Source organism: Chenopodium album, chromosome 17 (assembly GCF_948465745.1).
Source record: "Chenopodium album chromosome 17, dcCheAlbu1.1, whole genome shotgun sequence".
In the NCBI taxonomy this organism is placed as follows: Eukaryota; Viridiplantae; Streptophyta; class Magnoliopsida; order Caryophyllales; family Amaranthaceae; genus Chenopodium; species Chenopodium album.
Genome location: NC_137850.1, coordinates 20,627,690 through 20,650,654, shown reverse-complemented (window position 1 = coordinate 20,650,654; position 22,965 = coordinate 20,627,690). Strand labels below are relative to the sequence as shown.

Below are 22,965 nucleotides of genomic sequence, written 5' to 3'. Positions count from 1 at the left end.
AGCGCCAACACCATTGCATCTTGCCTAATCCCAGTCGAACATCTTTGGAACGGAATGCTAGGAATGTTTGGAAAGTTCCACTAGACAATGGTGTGTTACCCAACACCTTGGGCGACGCAAGAAATTTTGATAGTCGAAGGTGAACAAAAACTACAACAACAACATCATCATCAAGGCATGAGTAGCCTTGAGAACCAAATGATGAGCATTCAACTTCGCATGCAAAGCTTGCTTGAGAACCAACAAGGTATGTTCGTGCAAACTCAAGCTCTTTACGGTGCGGCCGTGGATAGAGGTGAGGTCACCCCCCCGGTCAATTACCCTCATTGGCCACCTCAGCATGGCCCGGTCCCTCAGTGGCAGGGATCACAGCCTACTTGGCCCTTTTGGCAAGGGCCCTCCTTCCAAGGCGTCCCCCGGGTAGATTACCCGACGGAGATCGGGTACGATTATCGTGCCCCGGGAGGGAGTGATTTTAGGGGTGACCCCAACTACCCATATGTCGACCCTTCCCACCCTTCCCTACTTCAACTTCCCGCCCCCTACGACCCGTTGCCTCAATGGCAACAAGACTTCTTTCAAGGTCACTATGGTTGGCCCCCGGGTTTCACCGATGGTTGGAACCCGCATGGCATTCCTCCGGACGGGTTCTCTTAAGATCCCGTGGAAGATGGGGATGATGATGGAGCCGGCTCTAGTCTCAACTAGCCTCCCTCCTTTTTATTTCTCCCATTTGCCCCCTTCCCATTATTTTTATTTGGCGCACCACAGACGGTGCTTTGCTTTAGTGTGGGGGGAATGTAAGAGGAAAAGGGATACTTTTTTTTTTGGTAGTGCGAGGTAAGGTGTAGCATCATGCTAGTGTGGGGGGACTCCATTATAGGTGGTAGATTTCCATGGTTCGATTGGTCCTAGCATGTATTGATGTTGATTATTTTTCTTGATTGTGATGATGATTTTTCATGGTGATTTTGATGAGATCTTGCTAATGAATTTTCAATGAAAATTTGAGTGTTTGTGTAGGCGATTACGCTCCTAAGAAGGAAAATCCAAACTCCCGATAATCCAATTTCCCTTGATCCAAACTTTGTAGATAGCTTTTTGTTTCTTCTCTTTCTCTTTGTTTATAACTCTAATCTTTTTCTTTGTTTACTAACTTTTTCTTGTTTAGTTGTAGTTTCTTTTGTTTGGGCTCACTTTCCATGTAGCTTGAAGAACGAGGACAAAAGGAAAGCTAAGGAGCGGCACAAGCTCCCTCGGTGAGATTGCATAATTTTCTTGTCTTCTAATTCAAGCGGCATTTGGTGAGACCTTTCCCCTCTTTTATTTTCTCTTGTGTGTATATTTAGTTAGATTAGGATGGAATCGATTGTTCGAGGTTGTGTGCATTTGATTCTATGGAATCTGGTGATCGTTGGTTTGATGTCGAACGATCTTTGTTTGTCGATTGGGAATTAAATGTTTACTTGCCTCTTATCACTTTTACTCTCCTTCCTCTTTGAAAAAAAATAAAATAAAAAAATTAAAAAAAATGCTCTTTTTGTTCAAGACAAACCACAAAATCTTTAGTGTTTCATCTTCACTTTGAGCATAACAAAAGTTAACTCGCGTTATTGAATGTCCTTCTTGCTAAGTGCTTAAAGTTTATACGCTTCGGGATTGCCTTCAGTTGACTCTAGGATAGGTTAATGCTAAGGTATCCAGTTTAGAACTCGTAAGGCCCATCGAACCCAATTTCACTAGTTTGTGGTAAGAAGGTGTTGTTCTCATTAGGGGATTTGAAGCCCTAGAAGTAGTTTTTGTAACCCGATGTGAGTTTCATTGTTCAAGCCCCTAACAATATTTGTTTGAGCGGCATAGAATCCTTACCAAGGCATTCTTAGATCTAGAACTTGGCGTTTAGCTTCCCGAGATCGCGACCGAGCTAACGTAGGGATGATAAAGAGCATTCTCCATTCGGTGACTATTTTGTTTTCTAGGATTAGCTTTTATTTTATTTTTGGTATTTTTGGTTTTCTAGGATCGCGACCGAGCTCTTGTATTTTTGGTTGCATTTTCCCTTTTTCTTGCCATGTTAAACCTTTTCATAGCACATTACAAGCTTATGGCCTTTTTGTTTTGCTTTTGCCCTTAGTATCGTGAAACTCAAGCCGGAAGCCTATTGATGCTTTGATATGAAAATTAGGAGGAAAGGATTCTTGTTGAAAGCAAAGTAGTGGTGTTGTGAATATTTGTTTCAATAAAATCAAGTGTAATTTATAGAAAAAGCCGTCCGTAATTGTGAAAAGGCATGGATGTAAAAAAAAAAAGAGAAAAATTTGAAAATGATGAATGATGATGGAAATTTGAAAATGTTTGGCAATGTAATTCAAGTTTGTTGCAATATAGTTGAAATTGGTAGGAGTTTGATTTTGGAAAAGAGGCTTGATCACCCTTTGTATCACGATTAGGCTAAGCACCAATTTCCAAATTTTACCACACCTTCACCCACTAGCCAACGTTACAACCCTCTTAATGCTCTTTTGACTTAGGAAAGTTGAGTCACTAGTCTGTGGAGGGAGCTAGACTTCAACCATATGGAGAAGGCATGACTTAGTAAGATGTCGGGTTTCCCTATTTTGTATTGTTTTACCTTTGTTCCGGCTCCTTCGTGGAGTCATGAGACGCTACCTCCAAGGGTGGATTTGAACCTAGATGAGGGAACGCGGTAAGAATGTATGGAATGCGGGGGGAGTGGTGCATTTCAGAGTTCTCTACGCTTAGCATGATTTATCCTTCAATCAACCATTGCCATCCCCTTGCGTGTTTACTTTCACTATGTAGAAAGTTTGGTATCCACTTATGCTTGTTGCCTATAAAAGCTTGATTTGATTATGATTTGCATGTGCTTGATGATCCATATTATTGTCTTCTCCTTTTAGTTTTTCTTGGACACGATTTTGTAAGAGTTTTGGGAAAGCTCTTTGGAAACCCTCACGTGATCACAACTTGTCCTTATCGGCGACCGTGAGGTTTAAATGGCTTGTTGCTTTCGCTAAAAGCAAAGTCGGTTTTTCCGTAGTTTGTCTTGTTCTAGCCTTCTTCGCTTGAGGACAAGCAAGAAGCAAGTGTGGGGGAAGTTGATGAGTGGCATTTATGCCACGATTAATAGTTCATTCTAATGAGTTTTTCCCATACTTGTAGCTTGTTTGTACCCCTTTTTATTATCTTTAGTTCTCTTTTCTTTTGTCCGTCTTCTTTCCTATTTTCACCTCCTTTGTGTATTTTCTAGTTTGGCTTTCTTGTTTGTGTTTTGTAGGAACCATGGTGCTGAAAGAAGGAAACTTTGAACCAAGTATTCAATGTCGTGCGCGAGCTGGAGAGGCCGCGCATTGATAGTGCACGGGCGCGCATAATGGTGAGAACGCGCGCATAAGGAGGAATTCAAGGAGCCAAGCAGGTTATTCTGTGCGACTGTTGTGCGGCCACCTGTGCAAGTGTGCATCACTTACCGTGCGGGCACGCAGCCCTGCCTGAACCCGCGCAGCTAAGCTCAAGAAACAAAACCAAACAAGAGAGTTTGCGCGCCTGCTGCGCGACCTCTGTGCGGGCGCGCATTCAAGGGCTTCTTTTCTCCGTACCCACAAAGTTGGGGGCGCGCATGATTCTGAGAGGGCGCACATGACACCTTCGCGGGCGCCGGAATTCGTGTGCGGGCGCGCACCGCTGGGTCTCAGATTTTTCTCCGCCTTGTTGCTCAATTTTCTTTCTCTTTAGAAGCACATATGTATAGTTTGTACTCTCTTTTGGAGGGGCGTAATTTTACTCTCTTTTGGAGGGGCGTAATTTTAGATTAGCTTAATTTTAATTTTTTGCTTAATCTAGAGAGAGAAACACCATAAGTTTTGGCATTCTAGAGAGAGAAAGTGTGAATTACTCCATTGTTGAGCTTAGAATTTGAAGAAGAAGCTTAATCAACCTCTTTGTAGAATTTCAACTTCAATGAAAGAGCGTTTCCTTACTCTTTTCTCTTTACTTTACTAGTTGATTTTGTATTAAGTTGCTTTTGTTTTGTTAATTACTCATTAATCATGCTTTTGCTTGTTAATATCATGATTGACTTGATTATTGCCATGGATAGTGAGTATTTGCTTAGCCAAGGGTATGGGGATGGTGTAGTTGAAGTTTTTTCATGCCTATAGTATTGGGATTCAAGTTTATTGTGATTAAAGTCTTTACATGCTTGATTGTTATTTGATCTTCTTGCAAAGTGCACGTTGTTAGTTGATTAAAGGTGAATCTTTGCTAAATGAAACGACAGTTGACTTTGCTAAATTCATTTCTATCGATTGTTACTTGATAGCACTTCCTAGTATATGGTTCTAATGCTATGTTAGGAGAAGCCAATTGACCCCGACAGGTGGCTAGATTGGACCCCCTATATCGATATTCAGGCATGTTTAGTTCATTATCGATTTGTTTCTATGCTATTGCATGTTCATCTGAAGCCTACACCTACCCATTTCCCTTGGTGTTTTCTTTATATTGTCTTTAATTCAATTTTCTCTTAGTTAAATCTCTTAGATAATTCGACTCTTTGTTCTGAGATAGCTTAATTATTTAATAGTGATTACGGTGTTTAACTTCTCCCTGCGGTTTGACCCTTTGCTTACCTTATACTTGTATTAGGTTTGTTTAGGTCTTAAAAATTGTATTTGATTTAGGGATAGACAATTTGATGACGTGTTAGTTCCCTTTGTCAGATGTGCATTCCTCTTCAACTCATCAAAAATCTCGTCATCATTGTTCTTTGCTAAGAATTGAACTTGCTTGATCTAAGCAATGTCGAGGTAGAGAGTGTTGGCTTCCCCCACTGGGGTACAAGAAGGGAGGTATCGAGCAAAACCAAGCTTGGTAGCTAATCTAGTCACCATGCTACCACATTGAATGTCCCCCTGACTTCTCACCATGCATGTCAATGCAATTTTTCAAGAAAATGTGCCCAAGGTTAACCCTTCCTCGCAACTCATCTCTAGTTGCAATTCAAAGAACCGCTAACTCGGCCTTCGATATCTTTCTCAAGTCTTGCTTTGGGAAGATTGAGTATTCTAAGAGCCGACGAAGCACACGAAGGCACGATTGGAAAATATCACTTGCAAGAGAGTAGTGAGCGGTGAACTCATCCAATCTCGAGATATCATGCCACCATGCATTTTGGGCAAACCCATCAAAGAACTCATGCTCAGGAAAAAGAATATCCGCTCCCGGATTGAAATCAAGGGCCACATTGAATTCGGCAAAAGACATAGTCCTCACAACATTGAAGAATTAAAAATAAATTTGGAAATCCTTGTCACCAACCGGAGTGGAAGTTAATGAAGCTAGAAACTCCCTAAAAGGCTCAAGGTAGGTTCGGTAGCATGTGTTGACAAAGCTACCTAACCGAAGGTTATCAAACAAAACCCATAAGTCCTCATCGATCCCGAATTTGATCATACTCTCTCGATGATAATCCCGTGAGGGTTTTATGGTTCGTTTTTTTAATATGTCAAAAAGAGGTTAGTGGCTTGGATTAGCAAATCGTGTTTTTTGGCAATGGTAGAGGATCATTGTTCGGTTGTGTTTGAGATGAGGGTGAATTTGTGGGTGAAGGTTCTTCAATTGTTACTTGGGTTTTTCTCTTTTTAGAGGTGAGGGCTTTCATGATTTTCGACATGTTTACTTGACAAATATCACAACAAAAATTCAATCATAAACTCCACTATCAACCACAATCAAAATTCAACCACAACACTACCACACCACTTAATTCAAGCAAACCACTACTCCATCACCAACTTACTACCAACAATTCCAAATTTCAATCTTCTTCAAAGAGCCACCAATTTTCACAATCAACAACAACACAATGTGAGGCAATTTCGATCAACAAACAACAAATATAAGCATCCAAATTATCCAATCAATCATCATATTCAACAAAATCAATACTACTACTATTCATAAGTATGAATAATCAAATTCTTGCTACAAATTGATTTAATAATGCAAAATAAAGGTATAGAAAATGATTATACCATACAAGAAGCAAATTTGACCAACTTTCGAGCTCTAAAATCAACCAAAACAAAAATCCTCAATTTGCTCTTCAATGGAGGAAAGAGAATGGAGAGGATGAAATGGAGGAAAGTAGTATGAATTTTGGTGAAATTGATGAAATTTGAGTAAGAATTTAGTGATTTTGTGAGGAATTATGAGGATTTGAGTGAAGAATTTGATGTAGGAGGTTAGGGTTTCGTGTGAATAGATGAGATGGGTGCGGACGAGGGTGAGGTTATGAGGGAATTAAGGGAATGAAAGGAGAAAATAAAGAAGAAATACCTTGGCTGGGCTACTACGCGGCCGCGCAGCATGGGTGCGCGCCCTACTGTTTCTCTTCTTTGCTTGCTTTTTCTATCTCTTGGTGCGTTCGACTATGGGCTCTATGCATCTTTATCATCTCGGGATTATTGAACCCACTAATCACATTAGTTTCAAAACGCCTTGGCAGTGGGTTCAACATCCCAAATTAATGAGAGCACCATAATGAACCCACCAAGCACAAATTCCCTTCTCATTTAAGTACAATTTTTCCAAATCTTACCTCCTTGATTACCTTAAACATTTAACTCGAAATTCAAGAAAGTTGAGCATACTCTCATCATTTATCACGAAACTCCTTCCCATTATGCTCATGCTTGTTTGAGGGATCTGAATCCCATGAAAACAACCTATAATCCAAATACAAAATAAGTGAAAGAAAGAAAAGCAATTAAAAGAGAAATAAGAAAGATAAAATCAAAATAAAAAGGTTAGAAAAGCGCTTTCTTATGGTCCTAAGCTCGACCCTTCCTCCAAATCACGGAGGGTAAAAAAAACCACTTTGTAAAAAGTGGTAGAGGAAACAAACTTCATGCCATTGCTTGGCAATTCCACTTTCTTGTTTCATGTATTCACTTGTTTTGAAAATTCCGAATCAAGTTTACTTTGTTTCAATTTAATTTTCTTCTTCATAAAAGCTTTCTTTTTCTTCTTTGTCTTTTTGCTCCTTATAGTGGACGGCTTTGCACCATCAACATATTCGGAATCATCTTCATCCTCTCTCGGGTAGAGCTCAAACCAGGAAGGTATATCAATCACATCCTCATCCACAAGTTTTGAGGGCTCCATGTTATCATCACTAACCGTCTTGCTTTCAATACTTAAAGGAACATTATCACAAACTTCAAGAACATCGTTAGTTGAAGACACAAACATGCATACATTATCATTGGAGAAAGGTTAATTGATACACATAATTCCTTTTTCAAATGACAAAGATTCATGAATCGACTTAAGCTCAAAACTTGGCTTATTGTTACCAACAGGCAAAGTAATAAGGCCACCTTTCACATCAATCAAAGCACCCGAAGTAGCTAAGAATGGTCTCCCTAAGATGATATGTATGTTGTCATCTTCCACTATTTCAAGCACAATGAAATCAACGGGAATTGTAAACTCACCTATCTTAAGGGGGACATCCTTAACTCTTCCCTTAGGAAACTTAATAGAACAGTCGGCCAATTTTAAGGTCATGTTGGTTTGGAGAAGCTCACCTAGCTTAAGCTTCTTAAAAACTGAATAAGGCATTATGCTAACACTAGCACTAAGATCACAAAGAGCATTTTGAAACAATTTTCCATTAATCTTGCAAGGGATTGAAAAATTACCCGGGTCTTTCATCTTTCTGGGTAAGTCATTGTGAATTAAAGAAGTAAAACATTCCCCAACCTTTACCAAGTCAACTTCATTACACTCTCTCTTGCCACACAAAATTTCCTTAAGGAACTTAGAATATCTTGGCATTTGTGTCATAGCTTCGGTAAAAGGGATAGAAAGATGAACTTCCTTAAGCATATCAAGAAATCTCCCAAATTGCTCATCAATCTTGTTTCTCAAAAACTTTTAGGGATATGGAAGTTTGGGTTTGATCACATCCTTATGCAATTTTTCATCAATTTTCTTTTCCTCTTTTGCATCTTAACTCACCTTCCTTGACACATCAAGCTCTTTCTTCTCACTTGAATCACTCACCTTCTCACCCTCCTTACTCTTCCTAGAAACACTCTCTTCAAGCACTTTACCACTCCTTGTGGTAATAGAATACACCGGTTTCTTAGGATCAACTCCTTGAGAGGGTAAAGAAGTAGGGCTAGCATTCACACTCTCCTTCAAGGTGTTTTCTAAATGGGTGATTTGTGTTTCAAGCATTTTGTTGTGTGTCATCATCTCATTGAACTCTCGTCACTCACTAACATGTAAATGTTCAAAATCTTAGTTTGGTTCTCTATGATTTCTTCCAAAGTAGTCATAGAAGATGAAGGTTGAGCATAGGAATTGTCACCATTACCTTGAGCTCTTGGAGTAAATCCGGGTGGGGGTCCCCTTTGATAGTTGTTTTGAAAATTACCCCGGTTTCGGTTGCTCCAATAACCCCGGTATTGATTTTGGCCATTGTTTTGGTGATTTACCATAGCCTTTGTTTTGGCTTTGGTTTCCATACCCTTGACCTTGACTTTGATTATTATAGCCTTGATTGGTGTAGTTTCCTCGGAAATTTTGATTTCCTTGGTTCCTATTACCACCAATTTGGTTATAATTATCAATGTTCCCTTCTTGGTGAGAATTTCTATTCCCAAAATTCCTTTGTCCATCAATCTTTGCCCATTGTTATTTTTTGAAACAAAATTCACTTGTCCACAATCATTATTATCAATATCATCACAATTATCAAATGCATGTGGACAATTAGAAGCATCATGGTCATATGATCCACATACAACACAAAACAAACTCCATTTGGCATATTGTTTGAAGTACAAGGAGGAATTGAGTTAGAAGATGTACCTCTCCACTTATTGTGGGAGGGAAGAATTGGTTCTTGTGATGAAGCACTCTCAAGCTTTGCTTTGATCGAGGTCATCTCCTTTTCCATGTTTGAAATTTGTGAGGTCAAATTGTTGATGGCATTGAGATGGTCGATTGAATACACCGTAGAACCACTCTTGCTTGTCGACTCTCTCTCACCTTCTTGCCAATCCATGTGATACCTTACCACATCTTCAATTAAGTCCACCACTTCATCCTCCATTTTGTTCATGATAGGGCCTCCGGCACTGGCATCTAAGCAAGACTTTCCTTGGGGGCTTAGACCTCCATAAAAGATTTGGCTGATTTGATACGTGGGAATCCCATGGTGTGGGCACTCTATTTGGTACCTCTCCCATGCCTCATAAAGACTTTCATTTGGCTTTTCTTGAAGCTTTAAATGAGAGCTCTTGCTTCGGCCGTCTTCTTTTGTGGATAGAACCAAGATAGAAACTCCTTAGTCACTTCATCCCATGTTCTCAAAGAGTTTGGCTTCACCTCTTTGTCCAACCACTCTAGAGCACGTCTAATAACAGAGAAAGGGAAAATTTTAAGTCGAATGAACTCTTGAGTAACCCCATTCACCTTGATGGTATTGCAATACTTCTCAAACTCCTTAAGATGGTTGAGGAGACTCTCATGCTTGGCTCCACTAAATTGACGCCTCTCTATCAAAGTAATCATCGCCGGTCTTATCTCAAAGTCATTTGCCGGTGTCGTGGGAGGAGCAATTCCTCTTTCAAACCTATAGGCTCCTGGAGTTCCCAACTCCTTCAATGCTACTCTCGGATTAGCACCCATGCTTTTTCGTTCTTCTTCTTCCTCTTGATGGATTTCCTCTCTTGAGGGACTTGAGCTTGAGGAACGATTAGCAACCCTTATCCTAGTTATGGTCCTTTCAATTTCTAGACCAAATGGCACTAAATTTTGTTCTCGTGCCCTACCCATACAAATCTCAAAGGAAAATATTAATAGCACGGACTACAAATGTAGCCTAAAAGAAAGAAAACCTTTTCGTATTTTTCAAATAAAGTGGAATAGACTCAATCAACAACAGAAAATAACCATGCCATTCCCCGGTAACGGCGCCATTTTGACGGAAGGAAAACCTAGGTCGTTGAGTTCTAAGTATTCCTTGATCAAAACCAAATTTATAACTAAACCCAACCTTAAGTATAGGGGTAAAGTTTGGGTCGAACCCTAGGGAATGAGGTATAAGCTAAACTCTCTAGTTAAGCTATTTTGAAATCTTAAGCAATTGGGTTTGTCTAAACTAGCAATCAACACAATCAAAGCTAACAATAGAAATCAATATCAAAGTACTAGGGATTTATGATCCACATGCATTCACAATAAACTTTCTAATTTGTCAGGAAATTGATCAATCAAGAAATGTGAGGGAAAACGGTATTTGCAATCAAAATCACTCAAAGAGCTATTTCCATAGGGTCAAGCTAGATGTCTCTACGAATGACTTTAAAGGAAAACCGTAAAACAAGATCAATTGGTAATAATAGCTTCCAAATCAATGTGTAGTGTCATTGAAAACTACTATGCAATCTAGCTTGATAATCAAGGTTAGCTACTCCTCGTCAAATTAAACACATGCACAAATTCCATCAACTAATTTAATCACATTATCCAATCAATCAAAAACCGCCAAATTAGCTATAGCTTATCATTCATACATGCTTCACCACTTCCCTATCAAAGGAACTACTCACTACAGATTGTAAAATTGAAAAGCATAAAAATTACGAGAAGCACATTCTTACCAGGCCATCAACCCTTTTTAGTAACCTTGAGAAATATATATTTAAAGTTAACCTCAAAATAAAGATCTAATTAAGAGGAATTAAATAAAAACAATTATTTAAGTTGACGTCATAGGAAATTTTGATAAAAACAAATATCAGTGAGAAATTGCCGATTAAATGCATACGGAACTCTATTCGATTTTGCAAACTAGAAAAAAATTGAAACCTCGATCATATCAAATAATTCTAGATAATTAAATATTTGATTAGTTGAAAGACAGAATCGTACCTTTATAGCCTTAGAGCTCCTAATCTTTGGTTATATACTCTGTAATTTTCCATTTCATTATAAGAGTAACAAAAATGGGAATTTAGGATTTAAACAAAAATTATACTACAAATTGGAACAAAAAATTAAAATCTGAAGATTCTGACTATTAAAAAGATGGAGGCAGTGATAATATTTGGGTAAAAGACGTACAATGGTTGTCACAAACACCGTTCTATATATACTGAATTTTTTTATTTAATAATTTTTTATTTGGGTAAAGAAAATAGAGGACGGTTGGGTAATCTTAGCGTTCTATATTTCTCAACATATAATACGGTTGGAGGGGAAAAGCGTTCTATTTTGTTTTACAAAACGCTTATCTCCGCTAACCGTTTTGTATCTTGTGTTCCATATTCCACCTTTTGTAGTAGTGTTATTTATTTATTTATTTATTTTTAAGTTTGTAGGTTTTATTTTTGAAATTTCATAATGTTTGAATTTTCAGAATATTGATTTCCGAATCTATGAAAATTCATAAATATATATGAAAATTATCTTTGTTAATTAGCATTTTCAAATATATAAAATTCAGAAATGCATTTTAAAATATATAAAAGTTATGAAAAGTTATTGACATGCTAAAGTTGTATCACCTGATGAAAAGTATCACCTAAGTCCTTTAACTAAAGCAGATAGGGAAGTAGTGCTGAATCCAAAGAGAAACAAGTCTTTCTATTCCTAATTAATTAAACTAATCTAAATTATCAAGTAACTAAATATTTGTGAATTGAATTAAACTAAGGAGAATAAAAGTAGGGAGAAATCAATAAATAAAATACTAGGGCATAGGTTCACCATTAAATAATAGTCCAGGATATAACACAATAATCTATCATCAATGCATCAATTAATCAGATCTTAAAGGGCTTTCGCTACGTATTACAATCACAAAATTAATCTACCGGTATTAAATCGCATCTCTCGAATCTTGACTTAATTAACTATTTATAAATTAACTTGCCTATTGAAACTATGCCTAAAGATCAATTTTCATCTCTCAATCTCGAATCAGTATTGCATAGCTCATACAATTAAACCAAGCCTAATCTAATTGCATAACATTAAATCAATCAATCAATTGAAAATCAATCAAGAATTGACAATAAAAAATAATAAATTACCCCTTCATATTATTTATGGATCCCCACTAGGGGTGTCCATAATTTGGATTAAAACAAAAATCCAATCCAATCCAAACCAAATCATCAATTCGGATCGAATCCGAACTTTAAATCGGATCGGATCGGATCGGATTGAGAATTTTTCAAAATTCAAATTTTCAGATCAGATTAGATCGACCTGAATCGAATCCAAACTAAATTGAAAACCGAATTATAAAATTAAGCATGTATGACTATGGACTCAAATATGGAACGTATGCTGTTGTAAAACGCTGCTGCTACCTACTATTGAAAGTTATTGGCGCTAACATGCTGAAATTTCTTACTTGCTGCTGATATTTGCCTATTTGCTGCTTGGTGTTAATATTGTAATGGTGTTTCCTTATAGGTGTACTAATGTTAATTAGTTTTGAACAATTTATTTTATATAATCACGACTATTTTTGAAATTTGTATTAATATTAAGGCTTGGACAAATGTGATTTTTATAATTGCATTTATAATAATTTTTATCATTGTATAAGTGTATTAGATGCTAAAAATAAAAGTTTTAATTCGGATTTTCGGATCAGATCCAAATAATCGAATTTTAATTCGGATTGGATTAGGAGAGTAATTCGGATCGGATTGAAAAATTGAAAACAGAATTATATTTTGTATCGGATTGGATTTGGCCTAAATGCAAACCAAAAACCGAACGGACACCCCTAATCCCCACAAACCTTAGAAATTAAACTACTCACACATATTAAAATCTAAACTAAGCAAGGCAAATAAAAAAGACTTGATTAATCAAAGCAAATAAATTATTGAAAATAAAAGGGGAAGAAATGGTTACCAAAGTAAAGGGAAATAATGAATTTCATAAAGCAAAAGTGTAGAGAGAACAAGAGTAATAATCCAAAGCTTTAAACTAAATTTGTGAAATTAATTAAAGAGAAGATGTAATCAATCCCGCTTAACAAAAACATATTTATACTTAAGCTAAGGATCCTAATTGAAAAAAGTAAAACTATCGTTGAAACTCCTATTAGAAACACACGCCTAGTCCGGCGAAGCTTCGCATGGCTGGGCCCGCCTTTTTGGAAAGAGGAACCTCGCTCGCGCCCGGTCGGCTGAGTTTCCGGGCAAACTAAGACTTCGATTGGGCCACTTCTTAGCCCAATCCGGATTTCCTCCATGGGGCCTTGAATACTTAGTCCATTGCCACGATCTCTTCTTTACCAAGCCCTTAATTACTAACAAGGGGGAAACTAGGTCGTTGGCTAATCCTCCCTAAGCCAAACAAAATTTATAATCACTTAACAAACCTAAATACAAGTATAGAGGTCGAACCACTAGGAACAGTTATATTCAAGTGCTCTCAATGTGCGCCTAAGCTAGATCGAAGTCAAAGAGTGAAGAATAGAGTAACCAAGAATAATCAACTAACAAAACAAAGAATCAAGCAAATAAAACACTAGGGAATGAGGATCAACAAGTAATCATGACAATTGCAACAACTTGGGAAAGACATGCCAATCAATGGTTGTGAAGACTAATGATAAGGGCTATCAATTGGAATAAAAGAGCTATCTCCTAATCGTTAAGCTAGTGGTCTCTATGAATAACAAACTAGGAGAATCACAATCCGAACCAATCGATAATTGCAATTCCTAAATCAATTGTCCGTATCATTGGAAATCACAATGCAATTTAGCATAATTCTCAAGCCTAATCAAACTGCACACATGCAAACTTACATTAATAACTTTAATCACAACAATCAATCAACATTATTCCCAAATTAATCACAATCAATCAATTATACAAGTTTCACCCATTCCCTAGCAAAGCAACTACTCACTACAATCCATCATCAAATCAACAAGCAACTAAGAAATCAAGAATAAACAAAATATGATGGACAATTACACTAATAAAGAATCAAACATCAAAATCAAATCAAACAAACATGAAATTAAACAAAGCAGTTAAGTGAGATAGAGTTAGAAATCCTCATTAATTGATAATGGAAATCTTTAATACAATTTTCACCTCGGATCTTTAATCTCTCAAATCCCCAATGAAATCTCTCACTTTCTCTCTCTAAATCTTCTCCTAATAATAAACCTAAAACTAGAGAAAGAAACTCTCAACTAAGATTAAATTATGTCTAAAAGCTTTTTCCAAAAATCGGGTCAAAAATAGGTATTTATAAGAGGCACGGAAACGAAATCGATAGAAACCGAAAACAGGGTTTCTTCGAAGCTTCGTAGCTTCGCTAATTAGACTTTGTGTGTGCTCGCAAGGTCTTCATGATAGTCACTAAACATGGCAGATTCAAATGGACTTGACGGTGGGTTCAACACCGCGGTTTCATGAGAGCGCGGCTTGAGAGTGTAAGAGCTAGAACTTAGAGCATCCACTTTCTTGCATCTTGAGCTTTCCTAATGCTATAAGCTTGCTCCAAATGCATCTTTATAGGGAATATTTCAAGCATCCTACACTTGAGCCCCACTATGATCATACACTTCAGCATGGTGGCGTCCAAAAGAAAGGAAGATAATGCAAAAGAGTCTTCAACAAGTTTTAGGAACATGTAAACCATTCACGATCACAAAGATCGCTAACTCCATAGTGGTCTTAAACCATGACTGGATATTCGGGGATGAAGGTACAAATCCAACCTAAAAGAGATTAAACTGATGTGTGTCATTTATGGCACTCATTTAGCTTCTTTTAGGATGATTTTTCATTGCTTTTGTATCTCTTTTATCTCTTTTTCTTTAGTTTTACTTGTATTTCCTCTAGTTTGTATTTTCCTTAGTTGTTTTCTCATTTTATTGCATTTCTTAGTTTATGTTGCCTTTATCTCCTTTATGTTTGCTTTTGTTTGTTTTTAAGAAAATGATGATGTTCGAGAAGCTCATTGGCGTTCTCTTGGGGCATACAAAGCTTAGGATGCAACCTGGTTCTTTCTCTTGAAGCTCAAAAGTGAGGGAGTGCAAAAGCCAAAGTCTTCAAGGCCGCACTTTCATGCCACGTGGACATCAAAGTCGGTGTTGAACCCCCCGTGAAGGCCTTTAGTGATCGCCTTCCCCAACATGTATCAAGTGGAGCGCACGGAAGCATCAACGACCGCACAAGAGGGAAGTGTCCTGCTCCCAGGAGCGGGCGCGCACGAGCCAAGAGCGGGCACACAGGCCCAGTTCGCGGCCGTGTAGGTGTGAGGCCACGCACCTCCTCCTCCCCTGTTCCATACACAGTTTTGAGGCGATGGTTGCTATATGATAAAGTTTTCGTACGGAGTCCTTCTCCTAATCAAATTAGGTTACTCGGAGTCCGTACTTATCTTTAATTAAACTAGATATAATTTTTTAAAACACTTGTTTTATTCCAATTAGAATTCTTTATCTTTTTCAAAATCAAATATAATTATAATTAATAATCCTTATCCCATTAGAACTCAAAATAACCTTCTAGAAGATTCTAGAAAATCAAGATAAATCCTAATAACTTTAGGAATACAGTTAAAATTAATGGACCCTCTACATGATTATTGGGTCGCCCACAAAACTCATTTAGGACCCAATTTAGTATTTTGGTCATTACTTCCTCGTTATAACTCGAAATTTGGCTTATAATATATCGTTGGAAAGATATTTTCAAACCCCATCAAACTACACAATTATTGGACGCATATCATGGACTAAACTAAACTGGATTGGAAGTTTTTCATAAATAGGATACGAAATGAATGATTTTTGAAAACAAAAATTAATTATTTTATTAGAAAACAGAAGAATTCACGAGACTCTTCAACATTTCACCTTGTTCGATATTCAATGACGTGAAAGATACTCATCACTAGGTTTGGTTTTTGGGGAGACACAATCAGGTGTCTACAATCTTCCAACTTAGAAACCACCAATATCAAGACCCAAACCTCATACAATACCTACAACAAAAAAAAAAGGAGAAATAAAGGAGAAAACACTAGAAAAACCATAAAAACACAAAATAAGAGAGAAAAGGGAAATTAAAGAGAAAATACATAAAAGTCAACATTTATTATTGAAGAAAACCATGAAAAGAAGGTGAAAACAACCTAAAAACTCATCAAATGAGTGCCATAAATAACACTCATCAAATACCCCAAAGCTTAACTTTTGCTCGTCCTCGAGCAAAACAAAAATAAGTAATGGAAAAATGATGAGCTTATTCAAACAAACAAAAGAAGAAGAGAGGAGACAAGAATATACACTAACTCACTTTCATAGGAATCACGGTTGTTTTTAGCTACAACAAGCCCTTAAAACCCCAAAGTCGCCAATGAGGACGAGTGAGGTCTCGTGAGGGTTTCCTAAGAGGTTAACCCACAACTCTCTCAAACCAAACAAACAAGGCAAAGCATGAAAATGAAACCAAAAGAAAACAAATGTTTATGAATGGACTTTTGCAAATGAACAAGCACAAATGAATGCAATTCTTACTAAACAAATAATGGAGTGCACGTTTCAAGAGATCAAAGGTTGATTGAAACATAAAATATGCTAAGCATAGAGAACTAATAAGACACAATTAACCTTAATCCCAAACAATCTTACCACGTTCTCCCTACTAGTTTTAAATCCACCTCTAGTGAGCATCTCAATGGTTCCTCGAAGAAACCGAAAAAGATGAAATTTTAGGGCTACTCGATATCTTGACTATGCAAACCGCTCCATAGACTTGACTCACATCTCCCTCCACCGACTTGTGATTCAACCAAAAAGGTCGAAAGGTCTTGAAAAGGGTTGTAATGTAAGGGCAAAAAGGGTAAAGCTAGGTTATACAAAAAGGGTGATCAATCCTCAACACCATAATCAAGAAATCACCAAAAAAAAACACCAACACCCCGAAGCTTATTCAAAGCCAAAATCACAAACATATATACAAAAAGCGTAAGAACGCTTCCCCCCAAGCTAAAATGAAGCATTCCCAAGCTAAAATGAAGCATTGTCCTCAATGCTCAAAATAGTGAGAAATACACTTACATCAAAATATTTTTCAACATTTTCATTTTTCATATTTTTTTTCACTTTTTCCAAAGCATTTGAATGTGCTTTGCTTTTTCTCTTGTTTTTTCATTTTTCTATTTTTCACTTTATTGCATTGTTCTCGCCTCTTTTAACTATGGACGGCTTTTTCAACTTCGAATTTGCGTTTATTCACAAAATATACACAAGAAGAACTTGCTTACAATATAAGAACAAAAAATCAAACTCATACACCACGATCTCCAACAATAATGATAAATTGCTTCACAAAAACCCAAGAATGGAAACAAAAATGAAACAAAAGGCTCAAAAGCTAAAGATATGGCTTGGAAAGAAGGGTATACGGCTCAAATGGTTAGCAAGTAGGCAAATGTAAACCCAAAATAAAGAAATAAAATCTATCCTTGAAAAAAAAAATTACCACCCTGAAAAGATGTGTTTCTCCTTCCTAAATGGTTCGGTCGTGATCTCGGGAGATAAGAGTCAAGTTCTAGATAAAGCATGCAATAGTCAAGGATCCATGTGCCGCTCATTCAAGATATGTTAAAAGCAAGAAGAAAAGAAACCTCACACCGTTGTAGCAAAAACTTAGTATTAGTTTCAAATCCACTATAGGGAGCAACTCCTTCTTTCCACAAACAAGAAGACTCGGGCTTCAAGGTCCCAAAAGTTCTAAACACACTACCTTAGCATACTCTATCCTAGAATCAACCAAGCATACTCTCAAAACGTGCACACCGTTACCATTTAAGAAGAAAAACATTCAACTATACAAGCCCAAAGATATTATGTCCAAAGCAAGAACAAAGTAAAGACACATTGCAAATTTGCCTTCATAACAACAAAAATCTTTTTGGAGTTTTTTTAAAATAAAGAACATGATATGAATCAACATCCCACCAAACATGATAGAATACCTTCCCTCAAGCTTGAATGAGACAACACACACAAATAATAAATCATAGAATCCATTGGAGGGAAAAACAAAGAGATTAATCCAACAAACCAACACATGTCCAACAAGTCACCAACCATTAGAGGAAGAGCAAGGAAAGATATTACCGGATTTAGGTAGGTGTAACTACCCGCACATGACCCAATTAAACCTTTTAAAACCACTTTCCTCTAGAAATGAATCTTGCTTACCATATGCTAGCAAATGTGGAGTCATACTTCCTTGAATCTTGATTCAAACCAATGCACCAAAGTATATCAAGTCATGTACCTAGCAAAAGGCACACAAACATTTCCATGAGTGAAAATCTATGCTAAAAAGAAAAGAAAATGAAAGTAATAAAACACGGGTTATATCCCGAGAAATGTTAGCTTAAGGTCCAAGCTTGACCACTCTAGTAAATAATATTGCAACGATCGTAAGAGCTTGTCAAATGCACTACAACACATTTTATAAGATAACAAATAGGCAAATGAGGGAAAGAGGATGTGCAACAAGGATAGTGCACGTAAGTGAGGAGAGAGATGCCGAGAAAAGGAAAAAGAATCATAAGTAAATTCAACAAAATAAGAAGAAGAAGAAGAAGAAGAAGAAGAAGAATAGGGCAAACTCTCCTCAAAATGTTTTTGGATAGTATAATCACTTTTTTCCTCAATAGAAGGCGAATGAGGGACATGTAAACCGTCATAGAAGAGGGGCGTCCCCAATAGGCTCATTAACAAAGGAAGGCAGGTATATAGGAGTGTGGGGAATATGATTAAATTTCCTTGAAAAATGGACATGAGAAGAGGGAATAGGGGCTATGGTCTCACAAATGAACTCTTCCTCACCACCATGCCTCATATCACCAATAAGAGCTTGAAAATCAACCATCGAATCCTCAAAAGAAAAACACTCATGATTTTCTTCTCCCTTAAACATCCAACTTCCAAGAAAGACTACATAATCCCCTCCATTACAACTATGAACAGCAACTCGCTCAACATCCTTAAAGCCTAAAGTCTCAAAGTGATGTGTGACATTTTTGGCACTCATTTGGTTCCTTTTTGGATGATTTTTATTTCATTTTATCTCTCTTTTCTTTAGTTTTCCTTAGTTTTATTCTTGTTTTCTTCATTTTATGCTTTTTGTAGTTAGTTTCTCTTTTTCATGTCTTTTTCTAGTTTACTTGTTATTTTTCTCTTTTACTTGCTTTTTATCTTTTGCTTGTAGGTGGTAATTGATTGTCCAAGAATTCCCGGGCTTCCTTTCTATAGTTTTCTATTGATTTTCATGCCTAAAGCTTGTGCAAGAAGTTTCAAGTCAATGAGAGGTTCAAGGAGCATGCTTCAAAGTCTTGTTTATGCCTTCCTCATGGCTCATTTTCTTCAAGAAATTCAAGGAAGTTGCTGCCTACCTTGTCCTCCATCATCATCATCTAGGGTGCGTGCACCTTGTGAGCAAGGGCAAAGAAGAAAGGAGGAAGCTGCAGCTATGTGCGGGCGCACTTGAGGAGTGTGCGGCCGCACATCTGTCGTGTGCGGCCGCACATCAGGTGTGTGCGGGCGCACATTCCTGGGTACACTCCTTCGAGCGCCCGCACTTACGAGGGTCTATTTTTGGGCGTCATTACCGACCTCTCCTTTGTATATATAGTTATTTCTACCTGTTTTTGGGGAGGAGGTTTTAGTTTTAGATTGAATTTGATAGTTAGTTTTTGGGAGAATTTTAGAGAGAGAAACTCATGATTTTTGGTGATTGCTCAAGGATTCCTCATTGTATTTGATCTTTGGATCAAAGTTTTGTAAGGATTTCTTCTTGATTTCAATACAAGTTTGATTTTAGTTGATTTCATTAGTTTTTCATATTGTTGATGATTGATTTGGTTATTGATTGAATTTTGATTGATTTTGATTGATTGTTGGTTTAATTTTTGAATTCAAGTATGTTGATAATGAATTTGATGAATGTAGTAGTTTTGCTCTCCATTTCTATGGCTAGTGAGTAGTTTCCTAGCTAGGGAGATGGTGAAGCATGTATGAATGATGGAATAGTGTAATTTGGGGATAATTGATGGAGTTGATGATATGATTAAATTTGGTTGATATTTCATGTGCATGTGTGTGATTAATTGAGGTTTGGCCATCTTTGATTAATACACTAGATTGCATTGTAAGCTTGCTATGATACGGACCATTGATTAGTGAACTTGCAATTTCACGATTGAGGTGCTTTGTGACGTTCCCTAGTTAGTGTTTAGCGTAGTTGACGCTAGTTAGACCTCTAGGTGAACCACCTTAGTATGCTCTTTTGGATACATGATGATTTTCCTTCATATCGCTTGACTTAGTCGGTTTGACCTCCCAAATTACCGTTTCCATTATGATTGCATGTGGATCCATTGCCCTAGTGTCTTAGATTGATTTAATACAAGTTTGCATACCTAGTTAGCTTTACTTCTACCTCAAACCCCTTCTTGATTCCGAGATAGCTTGATCTAGACTTCGTGCACTTGATATCCATTCCCTTGGGTTCGACCTTGACTTGCCACTACGCTAAATAGGGGTTAGTTAAGTTACAAATTTTGTTTGATAGGGTGGGGTGGTAGCCCAACGACCTACCGTTCTCCGTCCCATCAAAATGGCGCCGTTGCCGGGGAATGGTGCTTGAGTGTATGTTGTTTTTGAGTCTATTTCATTTTGATAAAATACAAAAGATTTTGTTTCTCTAGGCTACATTTGTAGCCGTGCTACTAACATTTTTGTGTGAGTTTTGCATGCATAGAACCCGTGATCGTCCCCTTGTTCCCCTTGATCCGGAAATTGAGAGGACTCTTTCAAGAAGAAGAGTGGATAATAGATCCTTGGCTTATAGCTCTTCAAGTGAAGAAGAAATTCAAGAAGAACAAGGAATGGGTGAAAATCCTAGAATAGCCTTGAAGGAGCTTGGAGTGCCCGGGGCATATAGGTTTGAGAGTGGAATAGCTCCACCTACTACCCCGGCAAATGACTTCGAAATCCGGCCGGCAATGATCACCTTGATTGAGAGAAGGCAATATAGTGGGGCTAAGAATGAGAGCCCATTGAACCATTTGAAAGAATTTGAAAAATATTGCAACACTATCAAAGTCAATGGGGTCTCTCAAGAATTCATCCGCCTCAAGTTGTTCCCTTTCTCTCTATTAGGAAGATCTTTGGAGTGGCTAGACAAGGAAGTGAAGCCCAACTCCTTGAGAACTTGGGATGATGTTACAAAGGCTTTCTTGTCCCGTTTCTATCCCCAAAAGAAGACGGCGGAGGCAAGAGCCTTGATTCAAGGGTTCAAGCAAAGGCCGAGTGAAAGCCTTTATGAAGCATGGGAGAGATTCAAAGAGTATTAAAGGGAGTGCCCTCACCACGGAATCCCCACATACCAAGTGATCCAAATCTTCTATGGCGGTTTAAGTCCCCAAGGCAAGTCATGCCTTGATGGAGGGGCCGGGGGCCCTATCATGAACAAAACCGAAGAAGAAGTTGTGGACATCATTGAGGACGTGGTGACATATTATAGGGATTGGCAAGATGGGGAGAGAGACTCTTCAAGCAAGCAATCTTCATTGTATTCGGTGGACCATCTCAATGCAATCAACAACCTTTCCTCCCAAATGACAAACTTAGGAAAGGAGGTCACCGCAATCAAAGCTAAGTTGGAGAGCACTTCTACCTCTTCTCAAGCTTCTAATCTTCCCTCCCAATTTAAGGGGAGAGGTACTCCTTCTAACTCTCAACCCCCTCACTCTTAACATAATATGCCTTTGGGTTGCTTGTTTTGTGATGCATGTGGATCGTATGATCATGACTCTAGTGTTTGTCCTAATGAATGTGTTGATGAATTTGACAACAATGAGTGTGAACATGTTAATTTTGTGTCAAACAACAATGTTCAAAGGTTTGATAATCAAAAAGGCCAATGGAATAGGAATTACCAAAACCAAGGCAATTTTGACAACTATAATCATAATGGTGGTTATAGGAACCAAGGGAATCAAGGTTCTCGTGGCAACCATAACCAAGGTTATAGTAGCCAAAATCAAAGCCAAAACTATGGTAATCAAAATCATAATTATGGTAATCAAAACCAAGGTTATGTAAATCATAACCAAGGTAATGGAAACCATAATCATGGTGGTGGTAACCATATTCAAGGTTATGGTTCAAATCAAAATAGGAGTAATTGGAACAACCAAGGAAGGGGAAATTTTCAAAACAATGCTCAAAGAGGTCCCCCACCCGGTTTTGTTCCAAAGACTCAAAATGAAAATTCCTATTCACAACCTTCTTCTCCTAAGACAACCTTGGAAGAGTTGATTGATAATCAAACTAAGATCATTAACACCTATATGGCGGTTAGTGATAAGAAATTCAATGAGATGATGACCCACAATAAGATGCTTGAGACTCAAATTACTCAATTAGCAAGCACTATTAAGGATTTTGCTAGTCCTTCATCTTTGCCTTCCCAAGGTGTTGAACCAAAGAAACCCGTGTACTCTATTGCCACAAGTGGTGGAAATGATTTTGATGAGGGAGTTTCTTGTTCAAAAGAGGGAAGAGATGAGAGTGGTGCTAAGGAGAATGAAGTGGAAAGGGTTGAGTCTAAGGAAATCTATTGTGAGGTTGACAAAAGAGAAGAGTGTGTTGGTGAAAAGATGAGTTAGATAGAGAGATTTCCCGATCTACCATATCCCCAAAAATATTTGAGATTCAAAATGGATGAGCAATTTGGGAAGTTCCTTGAAGCTTTTAAGGATGTTCATGATTCTACACCCGCTACCGAACCAATTCCCGACATGCCTAAGTACTCCAAGTTTGTTAAGGAGATCTTAAAAGAGAGAGAG

General features: G+C 37.6%; 1 pseudogene; it reads right to left on the bottom strand.

The window, feature by feature from the left end:
- Positions 1-21,392: 21,392 nt before the first annotated feature.
- Positions 21,393-21,491, bottom strand: LOC145590308 (small nucleolar RNA R71; annotated as a pseudogene).
- Between the last annotated feature and the right edge of the window lie 1,474 nt (positions 21,492-22,965).